Raw genomic sequence first — 24,728 nt, 5'->3', positions numbered from 1 at the left:
CGTATCTGTTTTTTTTATTTTTAATTTTTGATAAAATCGTAATCTTTTAATGTATGAAAATACTAGTTACTAATTGTTTTCGGAAAAAAAAAGTCCTAATGTTGATTACATCTGTTATTAGTGTCAACTGAGAATTTATTTGCATTTTCATAGCTGTTAGGTGCACAAATATAAATATTATATCTTGTATTAATGTACTTTTTAATATTAAAATTTCATTAGTTTTATTATTGAACGAGACTGTGCACGCACTGCGCACTGAGCGTACTTTGATGTGGGACAATAACCAAACGACTCGTAACAATTTCGCTTTGCGCCTCTCCTTTAACGCCTTCCCCTGCGCTTCCTCCCCTACATTATTTCCCTTCTTTATCCCTTATTCGTCGTTCCTGCTCCCTCCCCTTTCACAAGCTCCGCCCAAGTGACCGTCATCTGCGATCGGGTTCTGCGCACATTGGCCGTGGTGTTGTTCCAGGCGAATTCTGAACTGATACTAAAGTACTTGATACTTTTCAAGTGTACTCGTTTGCCGTTCCTGATACAGGCGCGTATCAGTGCCAAAGTATCAGGATGATACTTTTCGACCCACCTCTACTCTGTTGGCGGTAATGACAACTTACTATCCGTTAACCTTGTAGTATACGAGGACGTGTTTGTTTTTGCTTATTCAGCATGTATGTTCTGATTTAAATTTTTGTCTCACCAAAGTCAAGAGATGACATTACTCCTTTAAGTAATTAAGACACAGAATTATACAAATTTATGCATCAAAACATCATAAAAAAAAATATATTCACTAGTAACTTTTCATTTTAAACTCTTAAAAATTAAATATAAAAGAATGTACAAAAAGTAATCAAAAGTGTGACTATATAGTGACGTCCCTCGGCTTCTGGTCCCTATTTCCCCGTTTACTAGAAATTCCTGTTGTGCCCGTACTGCTCTCGTCGGAGAGGTGTGGGTCCAGGCCAACGTGGCCGGGACCGGGGAATATGGGACCTGGAGGGAGGGAGAGGAGGTGAGGCAGAATGATAGGCAGTTCTCTTAAAGGACCACTCGATGTTAACAGTTCCACGAGCCCCTTTATTGCAATCCTGAGAGCTTGCCGCGGCCTGGCGGATCCGTCGCGGGGTGTGCGCCCCTCACACGAAGACCCGGACTCCCGAAGACCGTCTCGTGCAACCCACTCGTCTCCATACGAACTAGAAATCCTCCCACGTAACAAAGTTGCTGATTGCTAATTGCTCCTCAAAGGCGCGTGACACGTGCGCGGTTCTTTACGGATAGACTCGTAACGACGGTGACAGTTCGGCGGTGCGTAACTATGCTTACGCGTCCTACAAGGTCCGACTCGTAACGTAACTCGTACGCTCAACCGTGTGAGCGGCACAACGAGGGCAGCTCAGCTGCCGCAAAACCCGTACAGTGGCGCTGTCGCCGGACCGCAAGCTCGGTAGGCGCGCCTTGCGATCAGCGCGGAGCGGCGTGCACGTCCGCCGCTGAACGAGTCCTGAGTACTACTGCCCTTCCCCGCCCGCCCGCGGGCCGTCGCGCGCGGGCTGCAGGGGAGGGGAGGAGAAATTGGCCGGCGTGGGAGAGCGCCACCCCTCGCGACGCGGACGAGCGCCAGGCCGCGATTACATATTGACACTGCGAGACATTTGCGAAAATTACAAGATTATTTACACAATAATTAATACATTATTTATACACTTATTAAAAAGTCACGGTCATTTGGAAAAAATATATACAACACAGAATCATTTACACACTAACAATGGCCCACTGGCATGCTAGGGCGCACGCGGGTGCGTCCCTGGCCGATGCACTACACTGATAGTTCACTGGGGAAAAACAGACTCCCTCAGGCCCGCGTCGGTGGCCAGGTACGGCCTCTGTATCTGGGAGGGTACGACGACTGTCGTCAATAGGTTGGTGCCCCAAATTCTGAAGATACGTTAGAAATATAATTATGTATATATATTTATATTTTTATTGCTTGTAGAGTCCTGGTAATACTGAAGGAACTAGACCTTTAAAAACGTCTGATTGTAAACATTTAAATTTAATTTTGTAAAAATTTTATGGCGTTAAATAATATCTCTAAAAATATATTGAACTTTCCTCTTTATAGATATAATTTGATATATCTATAACTTAAATCATGCTGGCCCAATTTGGATAAAATAACATGCTGGTTTGCAAAAATCGTGAACCATTCCCTTAAAGCCCGGGTCCCAGTACTGTCCGCAGCATGCTGCAGTAGTGTTTGTATTGTAACTTCCACTCTGTGCGCGCGGAAGTGGCGTCTCAGTGTCCTGGTCTCCAGTCCCGTCCGGGCCACCGCCAAGGCCAAACACATGCGTGAGGTGCTCCATTACAAATCTTTGTTAGGTATTTCTGTTTTACTGTTTTTTCTCTTTTGTATCATGTGTGTGTGTAATGTAACGTCACTTCTTAGTGCCCTGTGTTATAATAAAAAGACTAACTGCACTGCCACTGAACTGTAAGTATTCATTTACGGCTTCGTCCGCCTGCCCTCCAATTTGCTTTGTCATACACACGTGTGTGCAAAAGGCATGCTTAGGGGTGTGTCCACAGGTCTCCAACACGTGGACCAACCAGTAATTCACTAATTTTTCGCTGCAGAGTTTTCAGCGCAGATGATGTCCTCGGTCCACTTTCGGCTCAGAGTTAGAGGATACTCATTCCACAGAGCTGGTGCTGGGCAAGCAACCATCCAATCATCAGCAAAGTGGCAGAATGACTTATACCACATCTCCACCCCTCTGTCGGAGACGGGCCTGAGACAATAAACAGATAAAGACACACTATAAATTTGAAAGTGTACGCACACATAAAATTAAATTTCATTTTTCATCATTAAGATTCACCAAGTAGGCAAATATTTTTGAAGTTTAGTTTTCTAATGTTTCCGTTTGTAATTCCATCGTACGGCACGACACATAGAAATAGAATCGATTTCATGAGGGCCGTCGGAACACATATTTTGTCAGGTTGACATCATGGCGACCTTGTCTTTCATTGGTTACTGAGAATGTTGGGCCCTTCGTGGCATTGTGATTCCAGCTTAAAGGCTCATTAAAATGCATACTGCAAACTGATTACTCTATAATTGGTGGGTATAGCTGTTCGCTCAGAATCGTCTAGTGTTTTGGGGTTCCGCAGAAGCTTAAAAATTTATGCATTTGGGTTTGTTTGCTTCTTTACAATTATGTTATTTTATTGCTGCCTACTAGAGCATTAACTGGGAGTAGGCATTCCTTTTTGCACCAGACCAAAAATGGTGTGCGATTGTACCCACTCTTTAAAGTGCCTTACAGATACATGATATATCACTGCACTTCAATCACTCATCTTTAAGGCTACATACTACAAAGACTAAATAACGGCTGCCATCTTTTGTCTCGCGCAAGAAGGGACACCGACTCCTGGCCAACGCAGCTGTAAGCAATAGTAAAATAAATTCATTGTGAAGAAACTAAGAAACCAAACTGCACATAACTTAAAGGTTCTATTACTTAAGGTGTATATCCTTTACTGGTTAAGTTATTAACACTTTAGTCATTATAATATGGCAGAAAAAAATAACATTACGAAGCATTTTTTAGGTTTGTAAAGTGATTTATTCGCATTTCATTATCAAAGGATATTTGTTTTTCCAATAAATGTAGGTAGGTAGGTAATGAAAAAATGTAAAATGTGCAGTATTGGTCAAATATTAAATCAACATTTACTAAACATTGATATACGTGGCCATTCCCTCACAATCATCTTGCAAGTTTTTTTTTTTGTTTCCGCACGCTCTCGCACATGGCACAAAAGAAACAGCTTTCGGTCCCGCTGTCTTGAAAAATATTCCTTATTTGTTTCAATTGTGAATTCGTGATAGATCTATAAACTCTTCAGGCATTTATGAGTCACTGTGCCTAATTATATTTTACCTGCGGGGAGCTATGTCAAACAACCACGGCACATACATAAACAAAAAATTTAGATGCCACAACCGTCAAGGGACCTTTAAGGGTGCAAATAAAATTACACCAAAAACAGTAATTATAACTGTAAACCTTTAAGCAGCAAAGTTGAGGAGTATAGATAGAAAGTAGCATTAAAATAATTAAGAAAAAAAATATTTTTTTGAAAATTTACTATAAAGATCAAAAAAGCTATTGAACATATCTTCCAGAGTAAATAATGCATGGCCTTGAGTTGATTAGGAAAAAAACACTATTACATGCAACCACTATAAAATAATATTAAAACATCACAAACAAAATACCCCAAAAACAAATATGTTACAATATTAACAGACCTAAAATAAATTATGACTATCTTTTATAACTTTTTGATTTATATTAAAGCCCAGGTTTACATTATTCAATATCATAAGAGTATGTACGGAATCTTTGTGTACGCTATCAAATATTAAAAAAAAAACCTACAACATAAAAAGGTCCACTGAATGAGGGTAGCAACTTGCAAACAAATCCACGTAAATGTTAGTTTAGGGGGGCTAAAAATTTGATTTACAGCCGCACGATTCCAAGGCAAACCAAAGCTTTCTCCATTAATTGCTTCCTTGAAAACATCAAGTGAGTTGGTGCTGTCATCGTAATATTTGTTGTGTTAAACCGGCGAAACAGTACTGTTTTACAGGGGCGTATTTTTATAGGATGGGCCAACACTTACTTGCTAGTCCGTAGCATGTAGTGAATTCTTCCTTCAAGTGTGCTTAAACTATAGCATACTACAGCAGCACAGGGCGTGCCCGATGACCAGCAGCACCCTGTATTTAGGGTACAAATCCAGAAACTTGAGGAACTTGTAGGGCTTGAACACCACCGATATGTTAGGCAATCCTTGTTCAGAAACATATGTACACAGTTACTTCACAATATGTGTGACATTATCAGAAAAAAACATCACATTCGCGTAACCCTGGTTAAACTTTTTTTGCGGAGCACGAGCACCGGCTATCCATCTCGCGCGCTGGCCCACAGAATCTTGCCGTAACCGCCACCTCGCATGATATCACACGTGACTATCTTCCAGCGAAGAGAAACTTTAAAGAAAATAGTTCTAGCACATGTCTACAGTTTTCTACCTACTACTAAGGTAGCCATGCTAAAATATTAAGTTATTGAAATACCTAACTAAAAATTAATTTAATAAAATACTGTAAAAATAATTACAACACACTAAATACAATAGGTATAAATTAGGCTAAACCTGAATGTTGGCCGACCTTCTAGACCATTTTAGGTCATACCAACTTAACACTAATTAATTTTAGGCATTTTTCCAAAATGTTCACCGATTACAAAAAAAATATGAATTTAACATTTTAAAATTATAAAACTAAATTAACTAAATGGCCAAAAAATAAGTATACCACAAATACAAATAATATTAACGGAGGTTAATGGAAAAGGTTGAGTTGCTGGTGAGGGATGGAAGGGTGGTAAACTGGGTGGGTGATTTCCTGAGGAATAGAAGACAAAGAGTGAGAGTGGGTGAGGAAAGCTCCGAGGAGGGGGAAGTGACGTCGGGGGTGCCACAGGGGAGTGTGCTGGGGCCTCTGTTGTTCACAATTATGATAAACGATCTGGGGGAGGGCATGAAAGCCAGATGGAGGCTATTTGCAGATGACTGTGTAGTGTATGAGGTTGTGGGGGAAGGGGGATGTTTAGCAGAGGACTTGATAAGGTTGGAGCAATGGACGGAGAAAAATGGAATGTCCTTGAATGTTGGTAAGACAAAAGTTGTCAGATTTACAAAGAGGAGGAAAGTCACACGAAATGTATATTACTGGAAGGGGCAGGAGATAAGAGAGGCAGCAGGATATAAGTACCTGGGGGTGACACTGAAAAATGACCTAGGATGGGCGGAGCACATAGAGGGGGTGGTCAGGAGGGGAAGGCAGGCGCTGGGGTTGCTTGGTAGGACCCTGCAGGGAGCTGGGAGGAGGACAAAGGAGAAGGCATACTCCACATTGGTCAGGCCAATGTTGGAGTATGCGGCGGCGGTCTGGGACCCCTACCTGGTGACTGAGGTGAAGGAGCTGGAAGGGGTGCAGCGCAGAGCGGCTAGGTGGGTGATGGGAATGTGGAGAAGGAGGGAGGGGCAGGATGGGAAACTGCATAGCCCAACGGAAATGATTAAGGAGTTGGGGTGGGAAACGTTACAGAGGAGAAGAAGAGTGGAAAGGTTGGTCAGGATGTTCAAGGTGCTGAAGGGGGAAGGGGGATGGGGGCAATTGGGAAGCAAAGTACATAGAGGGGAGTACAGAGGACGAAGAGACCACAGATGTAAGCTCCAGAGGGTGTGGAGGCGGACAGAGAGAGGGCGGAACACCTTCCTGGTGAGGACGGGGAGGGAGTGGAATGGGCTGGGGGAGGAAATGGTGGAGGTCAGGGATGGGAGGGAGCTGAGGAGAAAGTTGAAGGAGGGGGGGGGGAGAGGGGAGTGAGTGGGAGTTCTTGCCACCGGGTGAAAGCCCAATTGCAGGTTAAGTAATAATAATAATAAACGTAACTAAACAAATAATTAAATTTCAGAACAATACAAAACCAGGGGTTTCAATATGTTTACACATATAATTTTAACAATGTAGTGGCATTTAAATTTAATTACCGTACAGAAGGTACTACTATTGGTGCAGTGATTTAGGTGTGGATACAACAATGAGATACTGCAAGTTCAAATACTCATATTGGCAGTTTTACTACTGTATAAGAAATTATTCTGTTTTGCTCTCATTCTACACAAATTTAACACTTTTTATTTTGTTTGTGACCTGCAATGCACAAATTCTTTGCCACAGTGCTGATAATCCTATGCTAAAACTCTTAAATGTATGTATGTTTACTGCAGTAAAGTGTCACAAGGACTCATATAATTTTCTAAGGCTCTTTTCTTGTATATAATAATATCATTGTTAAAAACAAGATGTTATTGTTCAATTAAACCTATATATGACTTAATTAGTTAATTAATTCCTTGCATGGTTACATTTTGTTTCATCTTTCCTCTCAAAAGAGAGTTCTACATTTAAAACCAGTAACGTACTATAATTTGAATTTGAAAAGTTTTGGTGACATGACCTTTTTTAATTGCTAAAATGGCTGTAGTGCTATACAATACTTAGGTGTAAGTAACTAAAAAAATTTCTAATATGTTTTAATAGAATAATTATGCAATCATGGAATACCGTAACATTTTTGTAATTAAAATTTCAGATATTACATACTAATAATTTAGAATTATTAATGGATCTTTGTAGATCGAAATAATTTAATCAATATAAAGTTTAAATGGTAATAAGAAATGTGTCTGATATTCATGAATCAATTTGCGAACTTATAAAAATAGTCATTTTTGAATACTATAATATTACTGATTAAACGGTGGTGTTCAAATTATTGATCAACATTATTATTTATTCTTTTACTAAGTAAAAAATTATATATATTTTCTGTGACATTTTGATGCTATAAATACCTATAATGTGTTATTGCTGATTATGTTTACTCGGTGACTATTTAACATTAATTCCTTTATGTATATTTCATGTGCTTACTTACTTAGGATAATTTACAGAAAAAAAAGCTATGAATTTACTTCCAAATATGATAAACCTTTAAAAACTGGTGTTGTTTTCTGTTTTATTTTTGCTAGTGCATTAAAATGGCTGAAATGTTAATTGTTTGACAATTATACATTACAAAATGTCATAAAACATTTTGCACTCTACAGTTTGTTAGCATTCGCCATAAAAGCCCAATGGCAAGTTAATTTCACCACTGCGTATGGCTGTGCTTGCCGGGAGCTGCATCCCAGGTGCTTTTCATGGGAGCACTCGGGAACAAGACAATTGTGAGGTGTGAGAAGGAGGGGGGGGGGGAGAGAGAAGAGAGTGCGAGTGAGAAAGAGAGAGTGAATGAGTGTGTGTGTGTGTGTGCCTTTGCATGCACGTGCATGTGTGCATGCATGCATATGTTTAGTACAAGTAGATTTGTTATTTGACCCTTACTGCACATTTTGTATAGTTTCATTACCTACCTAAAGTAATTGGAGAAACAAATATCCTGTAATAATGAAAGGTGAAAAAATGAATTTACCATCACAAAGATTTGCTATTTTTTTTTCCTGCCATATTATAGTAACTACCATGTTAAAAACTTAACCACTGGAGGCTATGCACCTTAAGGAACAGAACCTTAAACTTTTATGCAGTTTGGTTGGTTAGTTTCTTCACAATGACAAGTTTTTTTTTACTGCTGCGTGCATCTGTACTGGCTGGCAGTCAGTGCTCCTCACGCCAGTCCAAAGTTGGTGCCTTATACCTAGTCTAGTGCCCTGCACAGCTTTTTAGCTCACTCTGAGCTCACATTTCACAAGTGTGACAAAACATTTCAAGATCACAGTTTTTATCTCTTTACTCACATATTTACATTTCTCTTAACCACCCTTTCATATAGGTAATTATTTGATTAAAAAAATAAAATAAAATAAAATCTTTTTCCTAAATGGCAAGTATTCAAATGCACAGCATATTAATCTTCCATGTAGACATCCTGTCTTTAAATAAGTTAAATATAAAATATCAGTGTTTATTTAATTTGAATCATATACACTCAGTAACATAAACTTTAGGGGACATTGACATTGGATATAACTCAACTACTTCTTAAGTGCAATAATAAAGCCCAATTATCTCCAATTAATACTTCTACTGAATCTAGACTGCTTACAGACCACATTAACTGAACATACCACAGCTGAGGGGCAATGCCACATTTTTTAGAGTTTAATTTTTATTCTCTTTTGCGCTGTGGTGACATCCTAGCTATAAATTTCAAATAAGGAAACGAAAAAAAAAAAAAAAAAAAGCCAAGCTACTGTCAAACAGAGTCTATTCGTAAAATTATCTCAGAACGACATAGTTTAAATTGCCTCATGAAGTATGCCATGTGCTTAATATGGTCTGACTGTGCTTGTTTTCTCTAATGGATCACTGGCTCGATCCTAACGCTCCAACACGACTCTTACAAGCACCGACCTTCTCTGTTTTTCTTAAGCTTCTGTTCATAACTATACGATGTAAACCCTGCCTTTTGTCTTTTACTTTACTGTGAGTTGTAAAGTTTGTGTTGAGCTGTGTGATAAGCCATTCCCGCTCACTGCCCTGCTCACCCCCTACACTCACACAAACTGTGGCAGTAGCAGAGATCAGTCCTTGCTGTGTGCTAGTTCCAGTGCATGGTCTAGCACAGGGGTCGGCAGACTTTGAATTGGATCAGCCACATATTAAGTAAACAGATTCTCAAATTTTTTTCGAGAGCCTCAATATGTATTTTTTTATAACTTCATAGGATTTAAGTCAATAAAAATTTTTTTTATAAAATCAAAATATTTTATTCACATATTCAACATAAAGTCTTAAAAATGTAACTGTAAAAAGAATACGGTAGTCATTAGTGGAGCTCTACTGATAAAACAACAAAACCTTAATTATTAAATTAATTAATTATTAAAATAAAAAAACACCAGGGTGAGTGTGGGGGCAGGTAGTGCATTGGTAGGTGTGAGCGCAGGTTGAAGACATGCCTTGTGATTAGGCTGCTTGAGTTTGTTCTGCATTTTGTTTTGTGCTGTGGCAGCGCAGTGAGTTGTAGTCATAAAATCCATTGAAAAGAGCCGCAAACGGCTCGTGAGCCACGGTCTGCCAACCCTTAGTCCAGCACGGGGTGAAAAGTGGATTAAGTACATACTTGCACTGCACACTATCCCTAACCTGCTCTGACCATCTCTGGTGAAGGCTGTACGAAAGGAGTGGAGTACGCAGGCAGGTGTCTCAGAGATCTGACTGACTGGCTGCTCAACTGGTTTACATTAGTTAACCATTAGTACTGTAAATTTATTGACTGTGGTGGTGATGGCATGACACCTTGTGTGTGGCCACCAATTATTGGCTATAGTGCATGTTCAAAACTAAGTTCTTGCATCATTTTTCAAAGTTGACTATGCAACTCTCACATCAAGGTCATTATTTTTGTACCTGACTGTACACAACGTTTTTACTGGACCTTTGTATGTTCAAAACGGAACACTCCAAAAAAAAACCTTAATTGCTAGTTGAGTGTGTGTATCTATGTGTAACAATTTAATATATTTTGATATCAGTATTCATAAATCTAATGCCATGCTTTAAGTGTTTGTGCTAAAAAATGTATTTTAATAACTCAAGAGTTTTGGCTATACGCTGGAATGCTGTAAATTTATGTTAAATATTTTTAATCTTTCAAAATACTGTTCAAGCTTGACAAAGTAGTAAATAAAACATTTCTGATCGCTAACAGAAACATATATTTTAATGTTGTAGTAATGTTATCGTAAATGTTAAAATTTATTACGGTTTGCTCGGTAATAGAAACATCATCAAATGGTTATTTTCTCTCTTTATTTCAATTAATTAGTTACAAAAGTTGTTTTGTTTGTTTTTTATAACAAGAAGTTAAATTATATTACCTAGTGTTTCTTGTATGTAAAGCTCCTATGCCACGATGGACATTTCCTTGGAAGGTCTTACATGGCAGCTGGTATAGATGGTTCTGTGGATGAATAGCAGAGTGCTGGCCGTTTTCATGGAAGTTTTCGTAATCAATTGTGTTCAATTTCCTCTGGAGGGTTTCGTACAAGGTGGAAATTTTATCCACTCAGAATTAAGTGGTAGTATGCCCCTAGTGTTGAAATTGTTATTTATTTTAGAGGGATTTAGAAGTGTTTTGATTGGTTATAAAAGTGGTGACCATGTGGTCTGATATGGTTTATTGAAACAGTTAGCCCAATTGTTTATGACCAGATAATTAAAATATAGTTTATATAATTTTATTGGTAGGCTTCAGAATAAGGCATTCTAACAAATTACAGCATGAATGTCATTCCAAACCATAAAATTCCTGTTTTTAAGAGAATTGGAAGAATTTTATTTCATATATATAAACACCAGTAGGCCTAAATGCACACATATGCATATATACATATATACACACACACACACACACACACACATATATATATATATATATATATTCATACAAGTTTATTAATGCATTTATATAACCGATACCATTTAACTATAGGCCTATACAAAAATATGACATTTCTCAAAACAAAAGCAAACTCAGAAGTTTTTTTATTATTCAAACAGGAATATTTATATTTTCATAAACTTGAAAAAAATTATGCATAATTTGCTTTGTTGTGATAATCATTCTGGCAAACATAGAGGCACTTCACATTTGGAACACCACCAAGTTGTTTTCTTTCTTCCTGTTTTGCCAGTAGATGCTTTAATTTTTTTTTTCAGAGCATACTTTACAAACTTGTGTTGGCTTCATCTTATTTTCTGTGGCTGGAAATTTTTCCCGGAAATGTCTCCCTTTCAGTCTGTTCATTGTAAAATTTCAGCAAATTACACTTTGAGATGTAATGCTACCTTTGGTTGCAAAAGCTTCGCCAACTTCACTTATAAAGGTTGAGAGATAGCAGTCTTGCTTCTCTTCACATTTCTTGTTTCCTTGTACAGGATAAACACATTTGTAACTGCCATCAGAAGCATGTGAAAAAATAGCTTTTACCACCATTCCATCTTTTTTCTGTTGAAGGGACAGTAAAAAATCATCCAATCACTTCAAGTGATACTTGTCTTATGAATGTTACAACCTAAAATAACATATGGTTTTGTTATCTTCACTTTCTTATTTTCAACCTGAAATCAACTTAGGATGTTTTAGGATTATGCAAAGTACAGAGCGTTGGAACAACACTCGTACCTTTCCCCTTCAAACATAATAAATACTCACGCTTCATGAAAACCCCTGAGTCTCTCTGAATTCTATAATTTAATTTTTCTTTTGGTAGCTGTTTTCTGTTGAGCACATATGTTTGTATAGCTAAAGTTTTCTTGCTCCACAATAAACCAAAGAGGGCTAGAGAACTATAAAATCTGTCCGCGTAGACCACATGACCTTTGTCAAAATTATCTGACAAAAGTCTTTTATCCAAAGACAAAATGCTGTTATCCTCATTTGGTTTGCTGCAGTAAATTTCCACTTTTTGTACATAACCGGTAGATTAATAACATAAATATATAAAGTTTTAATCCATATTTTTGCTTTTTGTTTTTCATGTAAACACAAAAGTGAATACGAACACAAAAGCCACACATGCATTTATCTATCGTCAGATTATGATAAGGCGCAAATGAATGGGAAAACATTTCAACTAGATAATCAAAAAATGGCAGAATTTTGTGCAAAGGATCACATTTTGTTGTCCCCTTTTTATGCAAGTATTATTATCATTCAAGTGAAAATTTGACAGAATGAAAAAAAAAAACTATTTCTACTCATTCTAGATGCTGGGAAAAGAGTAGGTAGTCAAAAAATCGTTAGTTCACCAGTACTGCTTGATATCACCTTCTTCACTAGACACATCTTAAAAACAATTGCAAAAAATATATAAATTTCATGTAGGTAGTTTATTTTTACTGGTTTCCATTTAGAAAGTAGGCAACTAGTTTTCAACTGTTTTGTATGCCTCAGTTTATAGACAACAGTAGCAGCATAACTATTTTTTTTCAGCTTTCATTTTTGATAATTGAATCAGAAAGAAAAATTGGAAAACAATCAAATGCTGTGGAAGAGCTGTCAATATAAGCAGTCACTCCTATAGTTCTGAAACACTAGTAGCTGAGGTCATGTGTTCAGCCAAGAGCACAGTCACTCTGAGAGTCACTTGACTTTTTGGATATTTTTGTTGGAGAGCCAGAAGCAGACAAACCTAAACAAAAATGGTGATGTTCAGTTTCCAACTCACTGTCATCTGTTTCCTCACATTCTGCATCTAGAACATAATATAAAAAATATAAGTTAATTTTCAAAGTTACAAAAATGATTAAAGGAAAAAAAGTAATGGTTCATTTACATATTTTACAATAAATACTTAGAACGTAAACTAACCTTGTAAATATAAATTACTAATCTGCTTTTGGCTGTAAATAAACTGTGTCTAGATCGGAGTCATCTGAATCGCCTTAAGAACCAGAATCTATAACGTTTTCATTTAGTATTGCACTTGTACCACTCTTGTCCATTTTTTTTTGTAAATTACACAAAAAAATTATAATTACATCATGTGTGTACTGAAAATCCACATGTAAAAATAGCACAGAGTGTATCACGGAGTGATGATAACTAGCGCACGCTACACACATGGCAAAGTGAACTGTGGCACCTCCTTCTGACAGTATTTAAACTAATGTACAATTAGTTGTCATAGCAGCCACAAGATGGTAGCACAAGGCTGTAACAGGACAGCCAGAATTTAAAGAAAATTACCCAGCTACCCAGCTCGATATATAATTGTTGGTAGTGTACTACTCTTGTGGTGTTGTGACACTGTTCCTGTTCACTTTGTGTACTCTTTTCCTCTATAATTTTATTCTCCTTGGGAAATTATATTAATGTAATTATAATGATTGGGTGCCTTGTTTTTCTAATTATATATCAATATTGACTTGCTTGTGATGTATAGTGATAATATTGCAAGACCCAGGAGATAATTTCTAGATGAGAGAGACAACTGACATAAATTTAACATAAACAAAATAAAACTGAGGATAAATTATCATAGAATGTAGTGTTTAAAGGTTGGGGGGAATGTATCAGGTAAATATGTGAAACTATAATAACAAAATATAATGGGGTTTGGGGCACAAGACACAAAACACATTTAATATAACATGAACACTGAAATGACACATACATATACCCTTACACTGTAATAACATTAAATATACACAAAAAAAACACACTAATAAATGCAGTTAGGTTGGTATTGACAGACGTTAAGCTAATAAAATAAATAATATGGATTTAATTTGGGTGTTATTAAGAGGCCGTGTCACAAATTTGCGCTCCTATCTATATCAATGTTATTTTATAAGGCAGTCTTTCTCAAAGTCTATAAGTGGTAGGGGCCGGAAATTTTGCCTACTGAAAGTATACAATACATTTAACATAACTGCTTTTATCAAATTTAGTTATCATATCATATATTATTTCTGTGATGAAAATAATATTATCAGTATTTTGATTTGTCCAGATACATTGAAATTTTGCTTACATCTATAATTATTTAGCAAAAACTGAAAACGCCATTGAAATGTATTGCACATTATCTTCCGATCAGTATCTTAATGATCATTATGGGTTTATAAACCTGGGTGTAATCAAGTCTTTAACAATTACATGACAACATTTATACTTAATAATTTGGAGATAGGCCTTTTCTACCCTCAGCCCCTGAGCTTTTACTACCTGGTCTGGCGACCGACCTGTCACTCTTCAACCACCCCAGGGGTCTCAGACTACACATCCCCCCCCCCCCCCCCCCAAAAAAAAAACTGTTCGTTCATTTGTTTTTATGTTCGAGCGAAGGTTTACTTCACAAGTGCCACAGACTTCACACATTTATGCTAAGGGAATATTCCGCTGTTGTGACGCCATACGAATGTATTATTCGCGACCATACAACTTTTTTGTTTGTCATCGGAAAGATATATAATAATGGTGTTTTTTTATACAGGGAAAAACCGTCGTTTATCAAGAACACAGGTTTCGTAAAACAAGAAGAAAAAAAGTTTCGTACCATGTGCATCTCTGCCTGAGGACAGGAGTAGATAGAAGTTCCCGAAACGTCGCTTGTTTCTGTTTTGGAAAACTGCCGTGTTTGTTTCGTCTTTTCGTTTTGTCGTGTTTTTGTCTCGTTTCAACTGTTGTGCTGATTTTTTTTTTGGTTCAATATTTTTTTGTGCTGTCATCATTTGTGGGTTTTTTTTTGTCGTTCTCTTCTGTTTTGGAAAACTATTGTGTTTGTTTCATCTTTTCGTTTTGTCGTGTTTTTGTTTCATTTCAGCTGTTGTGCTGAATTTTTTTTCAGTTCAATATTTTTGTGCTGTCATAATTTGTGGGGGTTTTGTCATCCTGTTAGTCCATTTTTCTTTGTTTGTTGACCATATTCCTGTTATGGAATATTATGTGGTGTTTATATCCTGTTGACAACAGCAATTTTTTGCTTAATTTGTGTTTTTGTCTATTGGTTTTTTTTATAGTTTTCTTCTACAGACATACATGTGCTTAGCAATGGTGTATGTACAAAAGCTTACATCAAGTCATGCACTCCCATTGCACAAATCTTTCAAAGATAATAAAGTTAACATTTTCATAGACATTTTATTATATTCGTTTGCCGTCCAAGTACAAATGTCACACTATATCGCACGTAAGTATATATTTTACTAATTTGTTAGTTGTCATTTTATTTAAATTACAAATAACAGTAATAAAAATATTACTTAATAGTCCAGAAAAGAGATTGTTATTATTCATTTAATAGGGGTTTAAAATATGGTACTACATAGATACTTATATTATCTTTTTGTCTTCTTTGGAACTTTACTGGAAGAATAGCATTTGGTATGTATGTTAACTTACAATTAAAATACTTCAGAAGTACTCAATTAACAGTGAACAACCTAGGCCCTATACTAATTTCATTATGTTGATGGAAATATAATTGAAATTACTAATAATGAACTGTATGTGTTTCATGTAGAGATATCGTACGAACTGTATGTGGTACAGACCAGCATTTGCTAAGACTCTGTAAATAAGTAATTTCAGTTAATGTGTAGAGAATATTAAAAGTTAGAAATGATATATATAAAACAATGCAGAGTTATCAGCATAAAAATAGAAGTTATTTTTACGTAGCACCTACTGGAATGTGTATTTTGTGTTGAATTATATGGCATGATTAGTATTCTCTTATTGTATGTGTGTTTTGTTGAAATCTTATAAAACATAACTTACTGTTGAAGGATTTTCATTTTTTTTGTGATCTTACTTAAACACGTTTTAATAATATTACACATGTCTATTTTAAAAGCATTTTAATTTATACTTATATAATTGTAATAGGCTTTATACGGACTCTCACGATGCAGGTGATCATCTATAATTATCTACATCACCATTATGGCCGTTTCACAAGATCAAATATTTATTGAATTCAATCAGTTGCATTCATTGTACATGATTTTCGATATGTACATGGAATTCAATACAAATTAAGATGTTACTCAACTAAGCTAATTCTTATTAACTTATAAGTATTTTGTTTGTTCACTACATAAAAGTAAAAGATTCTTTATTATTTAAATAATGAGCATCTATAAGCAATGACGTTTTCTAAATATTTACATAAACCTAATGGAATATATATTTTAATAATTTATATCTACGATCACATTAACGACAGTATTACATAATCAATGAGGTAATGAAATATCTTTAAAGGATATTTTCTCCTCTGTAAAGTAAATTTGTAATGCAGCCCTTTTAATGTTAGTCTTGTGAGTTATTTCGTCTTCTAATATGCTACAGCAATATATAAAATTAAGTTTTATGAGTGTTTTAGTCTTGTGTATGTAATCAATTCAATATTTTTTTTTTTGTAAATTCGTATTCATAAAGATACATACCGTAATAAGATAAATAGTGATATTTGTAAATATTAAATCTTTGAAACAACATCCATAAGAGGTTCTCCTACCTCTGTTAAACTGAATGATGGTGCATTGTAAAAAATGAGGTAGTCTGACTTAAGTGAGATTGTATTTAGATTGTGTGTAATGCATATGCAATATCTAAGCATATGAATTTGTTATTATCCTTTTATAACGTTACATGATTTTAGTATACTTTTTTTATGTCAACTAACATTATTTTTCGCGGAATATTACATACAGATAAAGAATAATTACCACATGTTTGAAGATTAATTGTATTCCGATACTTTTAAAGTATTAACTTTTTAGATACGACTGATACTACAGTTGTAAATGTGAGGTTTCTTGACTCTGAATCCCTGCATCCGCAATTTCCTAGTGAGCCGCCGGTCAGATTGCCATCCTCTCAGATTGTCGAGGAACCAGCTATTTTTCGTCGAGTAAGCTGGAGCTGTCAACCTTCCCACTAATCCTGTGATGAGGGTATAGTGGCATTTTCACGCGCTGCGGCTACAGTTCCTTCGGTTGAAAAAGCCACTAAATCTCACTGTTAAAAGAGAGAACTTCTAGGGCAGAATATTGGAAATAAACATTTACTGACACGGCCTCTTAAGGCAGACCTGGTGATGTTTAACTGGATCAAACTTCTGGATTTATGGTGGGATAGATTATTCAACAGTTCGTTAATTGTATTCAATGAAAAATAGTCCGAAAACAATTTACTCAGATTTAAATGTCAAATGTTTTAGTTTATGCAGTTGTATCTCAAGTGAACTCTTAAAATATTTACCGCGGCTAGATAGTTCAGTGGGAGCATGATCCCTAGACACGCAGACCACTGGTATATTATTCCAGCTAAATTATGTCATAAGAACAAATGTTAATTAGCCAGTGCTATTATAGACGTAATTACAATTATTCTGACATGTCGCACAGCTCGTGTTGCAAACAAAATCTCCAACAAAGTTATTAAACATTTGTGTGGCATTAGGAACATAATCGTAGATAAAATGTCGATAGCTTAAGCGTCCTTCTAATTATGGTAATAACTAATTACCACGAATATATTTCCTGCCACATTTACTCACGGCACGCCCCGGCATCGTGTAGAATTGGATGCACTATTATTTATTACCACAAGTAATAAATCAATTAAATTATATAAAAATTTCTACACATCGGCATCGGGCTAAGCCTTACGAAGGATGCCTCAGACATTTCCTTTTTTCTATTCTCTAATTTCGCCCTGTTGTACAAAATTCTTATTGTTAGCTTTATAGGGATGTTGGAAAAATATTGATATATCGAAATACCGATATTTTTCATACGATATATTAATATATATCGTCAATATTTTATCAAAACTATATATCAATATCAATATTTTTCTGCGATATTTTCATAAATAATGAATACAGCCAATAATGTCGTTAACTGCATCTACCGTTTGGAAGTTTTTCAAGAAGATAGACTCTAAAAGTATATCGTGTAATTTATGTGGGAAAACCTACAAAATGAGTGGAAACACAACAAACCTAGCAACACATTTAAAAAATAAGCACCAGCACACATTCGTTCAACTGCACAAGAAAAGTAACGATGCCAAAACAAAAAAAAAATTGGTTGTCTGTAAAGTCGGTTTATGGACGATATTTTAACGTGACAATATCATAACAAAACATTGATGAAATGATTGCATACTTTTATGAATAAAATTGAATCATTTTTATTGAATGGATACAAAGAAGGAGTGAAATGAAATCTACAATTTAATTGATAAATTTACTTTTATTTGCACTCATTAATTCAAATATGTTTATTACTTTGACGAACAGATTATTTTAACCATAACTTTTGTACATGTTTGCTATTTAACTTCTTTCAATCTGTGTTATTCTGTTAAGGATAGGACGATGATAGGAAAAGTAGGAAATAAATGGGAGTGTTTCAAGGATGATGTGAAGGAGAATGGCTTACCCAACACCAAGATGCAGTCAAAAATAATATATTTTGCGCCACGGACTCTGCAGCAATGCTAGGAGGAACGGGTTAGCAAAGAGCAATGAAAATGTTACATTGTAATGCATGAAAACAGAATTACGCCACGGACTCGGTCTCAATGCTAGGAGGTTCAGGTTAGCAAAGAGCAATATAAAATGAGTGTAACGGGACACAGCGAAACGGGTACAATGTGCATAACGGGACACTTTTTCGTGCGTGCAGCCGGCGTTCATCGATTTATTAGACGTCACGTCAAAAATTTATACACACAAAAATTATCGATTAACTGATTTTCATATGAATAAATTTTTAAGTTCAACATTCCATCTTAATCCACATTTATATCGATAATTTGTACCAAAAAAATATTGGGTTTGTTAATTTTTTTATCTCTAATACGAGATTGAATTTATTTTGGTTAGTTTAAAGTTATTGATACTTTTGTCGTGTAGCATTGTTATCACATCTGTGAACACAATTAGAAACTATTTTTTCACTATATGTCTGTCTGTGATTGCACAAGACAAAAGATTTCCATCACTATTACATTTCAAAATGTATACAAAGTTATATTCTTCAACCTTATATAGCAAAATGCAATAAATCAATGTCGTCTAATTTTTTTTGGCGGTTGTAAGCTTAAAATTAAAAATTTAAATTATTTTCGAAATACTCGATATATCGAAATATCGATATATTTTTGCGATATATCAAAATATTACTTCGATATTACTCAAAATATCGATATAATATATATCGATATTTTTTCCCGATATTAACATGCCTAAGCTTTAAAAATCAGATTACTGATTGGCTGCGGTAAAAACATAACAGGAGGCCTTCGTACACATGTACGCAGCAAGATACAGGTAAGTGAGAAAAATATAAATGAATTAATAATAAATAACAATTAAATACCAGAATATCATAAAACAATTTCAAACAAATTCAGTTCATGATAAATTTCAAATTAAGTGCTGTAAAAGATGTAATGTCTATTGTTGATGAAATTAGAAATCAGAGTTTCTATTGTTCGTGGCTGTAGCTTACTGACACTTATTCAACAATATTATATAATTATGACATTACAATAATAAAATATTAAAATATAACAATTAATTAGACAATAATAAATAAACAAAATCTGAACGAAAACTGTTGTTATCGTACAGTAGCCTAGCAGAAGCCATACAATTGGCACACCAAGTTCAGCTCGGGCTCAGTCTACCAGTTACTTTTGTGGCGCCTAAGCTATACTCGGACATGGCACTCCAAGTGTTTAACGGATTATGTCTATGTGCCATTGGCTTTTTACTCAAAGTAACTTTCATTTTAATTATTATGTGGAATGTTTATGGTAAATCTTACCAGAATTCTGGCCAACTAATTTTGAGCCACCTCGTGTGTACCATAGAGAGACTACGGCATCTGGGTCACTTTAAAAACCCACGTAATTGCTAAGTATCATTTGTCAGTTGCATGCCAGCCGCTGAGAGAGGGTGAGTTTTAACGGTCGGATACTGAGGGAGGAATGGAGTCATGTGCCTATCCCTGGGGTGGCGCTCAAGTATTATGATGAACATCCATTATCGTTAGAAATGCATATCCCCCCCTGACATCAGTATAATAACATTAAAACTCTATAAGCTTATCAATGCTTCTTTAGACAGTTATCAATTCCATAATGGCTCAAATTACATGTGATGGTTTGATTGAATACATAATGATATACGTAGTACACTGGACATATACATGAGTAAAACTGCTGAACATAATCTTATTCCACAAAGCAGCACTTCATTGAGTTTAAAACCTCTCTAGAAATTCCTTTCCTTTTTGCTACAAATTAGTATATTCAACAGAAATCAAGAACATCCAAGTTACCAGTTGTGATCCATATAAATCTAAATCCTTTGGTTTATGATGAACACATTTACATAGTTGTTCCGTATCACGTATCCAAGTTTATCCCTTGATCTTGTTGGTGTGATCTATTGATCCTGTGGTTCATGATGATTGCTGCTTTAATTTATGGCAAAAGATCCTGGCCAAACTAAAACTCAAATATCAAAATACAAAACAATTAATATCATATCTATGTGGAAAGATTTTCCTTTGTATTCAACTTACGATCATAATTAAATGTTATTTCACAAGTTTTATTATATCCAGGATCTTTCAACATAGGTACTGAATTAAAACAGCCAGCATCATGCACCACAGGATCAATGTAATTTATACATAATCAAACCATCAGGATCAAGGGATAAACTTAAATATGTAATATGGATCTTTTACCCCTACTTCATTAAAAAGCCATTCACATCATAGTTGGAAATAACAATGCAAGAGTATAAATGGGTAATAGTGTAGTTGAACAGCTCTTTAAAAAGGTTAGGCCTAATTATCAAAAAAAAGTATACATATATTTATTTTTCTAAAATTAATATGTACTTTGTTATTTATCTGAGAGGATTTGTTGTAATAACAAGCAGTTATTTACCAATTTATATTTCACACCTGATTGCCTTTTAAAAATGTAATAATTCTTAAATTTAGATCCAACTATGGCTGCCATGTGATGAATATTCATGGCTAGTGGTGAAAAAAATCAGTGTAGTTGCTACCACTTGGCTAGAACTATAGGCAATAAGTCCCTTGCTCCAATGACATCAACCATCACCACAACGAAGTGGTATTATCTATGGGCAAAGTTGCACACTTCTTGATAGATGCCAGTTAAAACCAGATCAAGACCACAGCATTATATATTGTCACGCTTATCCAGACCAAACCCAGTGTATGAAATATGTTGTTAAACTATGGACTAAAGATGTTTAAATACAAAGTGTGTAATACCCCTTGGATGGTGTAATTACAAATTCTCCTTATGTAGAAGTCACGAGCAATTGAAATGTTGGTAGCAACCTTAGGGATCATACTCAATCTCCCCTCCCTACTCCCTGGTAGCAATCTTATGGGCCAGTCACCCTGCCCCCCTCTCCTACCTGGTAACAACCCTCGGGTCTGTGGCCATCTTTACCTTACTCTTCCTCACATGACTCCTTATTAGTCGACAGCTGAATTGGACGACATCCTGGTATACGACAATGTGGCGCTAAGTATAAAGCCGAGTCAGCCTGGACTTGCTCACAGAAGCACTGCTACCGGCGGTGCTAGGAGCTGGCACTTCCACAAGTACTGAAACACCTGGTGGCACACAAAACTCGCCACACATGGTTTCCCAGAACTGTGCAGCACACTGCTGCATCACCAGCGACAGCCCGAGCATCACAGGTGTGTGGTGTGGTAGCCAGGTTTCGCCTACGTCTTGGCCACGTAGATCATGCAATCAAATACCATTTCACAGAAGCTAACCTATATAATCATTAAAATCGTAAACTATTGGTAAACTCTTTAAAATTCCACAATGCTCATTTACATAATCATTCAAAATATATCAGGAAATAAAAACAAAATTACAATAGTAGGTTTTTTTTTGTTTCCTGAAAGTGACTTCTCTAGGATACAAACCAAAATTATTTAAATAATTTTGCTTTGATATTAAAATGAGTTTTTTTTTCAGTAGGTTAAATCTGATAGTATTTTTAATTTATTCCCCATATATTTAAAACATATGCAGTCCAGTGTTTTACTGCATACTATCACAAAATCTAGAATTGAAGTACTATACACAAATAAAACATAGTCCAAGCCAAATTCTAGAATATACTTACATACTATGATAGGCATCAAGGGTTTATCTAAAGGGGTAAGGGAGGGCAGCTGTCTAGTTTCCAAAGTGGGAAAAAAAATAAAACAGAGCTGTAGTAAAAATAAATTGTATATTTTTCACAAATTATTGTAATTTTTTTTAATAAACTATATTTTCCCTTTTGTTATTGTTATTATAGTATAGCAACACTAGCTCCCCTTTCACACAAAAGTAGTTTAATTAATCCCCCTCCCACCTGGCTCTATTCCATTTTGAGCTAGATATGCTCTTGATAAGCATACTAACCAGCAGAAAATTATATTCTGTCTTTTGAGATCTGTTTCAATCTCATCTTGTGTGCCTGAATGTATCCACATGCTTTGCAGGACTCACTGTCCTGCACTGTAACTTCTCCAGCTCTCTTATTTTTGTCACAGATACAGGTCACAAATCACTGCAGCATACTCCATCATTGACCTCAATAACATGGAGTCATTGTCTTGACCTTCCTTCCTGTTCCCTTCAATGCCCTGCCAATCAACCTGAGTCACCTCCTCCCCTTCCTTTCCACCCACTGTGCCTGCTTCTCCATCCCAGGTTGTTCTGCAGGGTTACCCTCAGGCCCACCTTCGTTTGTTGAAGTGAAACTTATTTGGGCGTAATGGGAGTAAAATTTCAAGGCAGAATTTTAATGCGTTGTTGTGAAACATTTCTGACGCGAAAAGGATGGAGAATAAGTTATGGGCAGTGCAGAGAACTTGTCGAATCCTATTCCCTTAGGCGGGCTCTACGTGGCGGCGTGCGGCTCAGGTTGAACCCTGCCATGCTGCAGGGATAGGCGGGTCGTGGCGGTAGGGACCCGCTTGCGCCTGACGCCACCAGACTTGCTGGCATAGAGTAAGGGAGTATTTGGGCAGAGGGCAACACAACGGGATTTGAGCTTATTGTTGTGCACCGCACCACGGGCCATATTAGTAAGAAAATGGTGTTCTTTCAAGTATGTATTATTTTAATTACTTGTGTAAATCAGTATTGTTAAACAGTGTTATGAGTTTAACAGTGTTATGAGTATTGTTTTAACTGCATAAATAAATATGTTTTTACTGGTATAATGCTTTCCACGCTTTAATTTGACAGGGTAATAATTTGTAACAAATTATTTGATTAGATAAATCACACACCGTATTATGAGCCCACGAGCGTGTAAATATGTTAAGTCCAATTAAGACTCTGCTAGTTTCAAAAAAAGTTTAACAAATCTTGTGCGTGCAATATATTTATTCTTTATGGTGTTTTTCAACAGTAATATTTATTGGTAATTAATCATTATTCATTAATACATAATTATTTATATCCTTAGCAGTTACGTAAGTAATAATTTTGTTAATTCATGTTTATTTAGAAAATTATCTTCTTTCTCTCTGTCATTTTACCCGTTACGATAAACTTACGAGTCGAGGTTTGAATTGTCGATAGAAGTTTCACTTCTATCGTGTTTACCAAGTTACATGCTCTTTTTTTTTAATTTACATTTAACATCATCCCATTCTTCATTGCCCAGCAGTCTAGCCTGCCAAAAATCTATTTGCAGGTTTAAAAAATACAATTTTCAGGATATTTTTATTTTTTTCAGAATAGTGCCTACTCTAGAAAATTACCCAAGTTAATGAGAAAACGTGTTTGATTAAATGCTTCAGTAAACAATCGAAACAATAATTTGATCACTTTTAACTACCTACTTGATATATCTTTCACTTCTAAAACAAATACAAGGCACACCTTCAAAACCAAGTTAGTTGGATCATGAGTTGTCACGTAAGATGTTGTGACTTTTGCACAACATATCAACATTATTTTGTTACATTTTTAATTTGAATACATTTAACCGACTTTGAATTTATGTTTATAACTGAATGCATTCTGGGATGGTGCTTCATCTTAAAACACTCCCCGATTTATTCACAAATAAGGACACGTATTAGGTCGGTAATTAAATTTAGTTTAATCATAAAGACAATTTATTATATCCTGACTTCTTCACTTTCGTAAATGAATAAAATTATAATTACGTCCTCCTGGTTATCGTTTACGTTAAGCAAAATAATGATTCTTCGCTGTTGCTGCGCCAGCGCTCTTAACAGCAGAAAATTTCCCTGTGTCAAAATCTCTCATAATAAAATTAGTTTTCTCTCTCTGAAGTTGAATTAACCTTCGCTAGATGTTACTACATGTGATTTTGGCTCTAAATAGTTACCTAACATAATCGACTAAAACCGTCACGTAACAGAGTAACCTAACAGGTTACATAACCTGTATCTAAAAGGTAATAAGATTTGTTCGCTCCACAAAATC

General features: G+C 35.7%; 1 protein-coding gene and 2 long non-coding RNA genes across 3 annotated transcripts in view; 1 reads left to right on the top strand and 2 right to left on the bottom strand.

Moving 5' to 3' along the window:
* Positions 1–24,728, top strand: part of LOC134527466 (gamma-aminobutyric acid type B receptor subunit 1) — a 262,732-nt gene that overhangs the window by 184,768 nt on the left and 53,236 nt on the right. The gene's annotated exons all lie outside the window — the stretch shown is intronic.
* LOC134527467 (uncharacterized) lies at positions 1,063–5,258 on the bottom strand. Its single transcript, XR_010074198.1, has 2 exons — positions 4,714–5,258; positions 1,063–2,804 (listed from the first exon to the last, which is right to left on the bottom strand). It is a non-coding gene; the product is annotated as an uncharacterized LOC134527467 (long non-coding RNA).
* LOC134527465 (uncharacterized) lies at positions 11,209–22,178 on the bottom strand. Its single transcript, XR_010074197.1, has 2 exons — positions 21,705–22,178; positions 11,209–12,933 (listed from the first exon to the last, which is right to left on the bottom strand). It is a non-coding gene; the product is annotated as an uncharacterized LOC134527465 (long non-coding RNA).

Source organism: Bacillus rossius, chromosome 1 (assembly GCF_032445375.1).
Source record: "Bacillus rossius redtenbacheri isolate Brsri chromosome 1, Brsri_v3, whole genome shotgun sequence".
Lineage (NCBI taxonomy): Eukaryota > Metazoa > Arthropoda > Insecta > Phasmatodea > Bacillidae > Bacillus > Bacillus rossius.
Note: the sequence above shows the minus strand (reverse complement) of the source record. Positions and strands in the feature narration are given on the sequence as shown.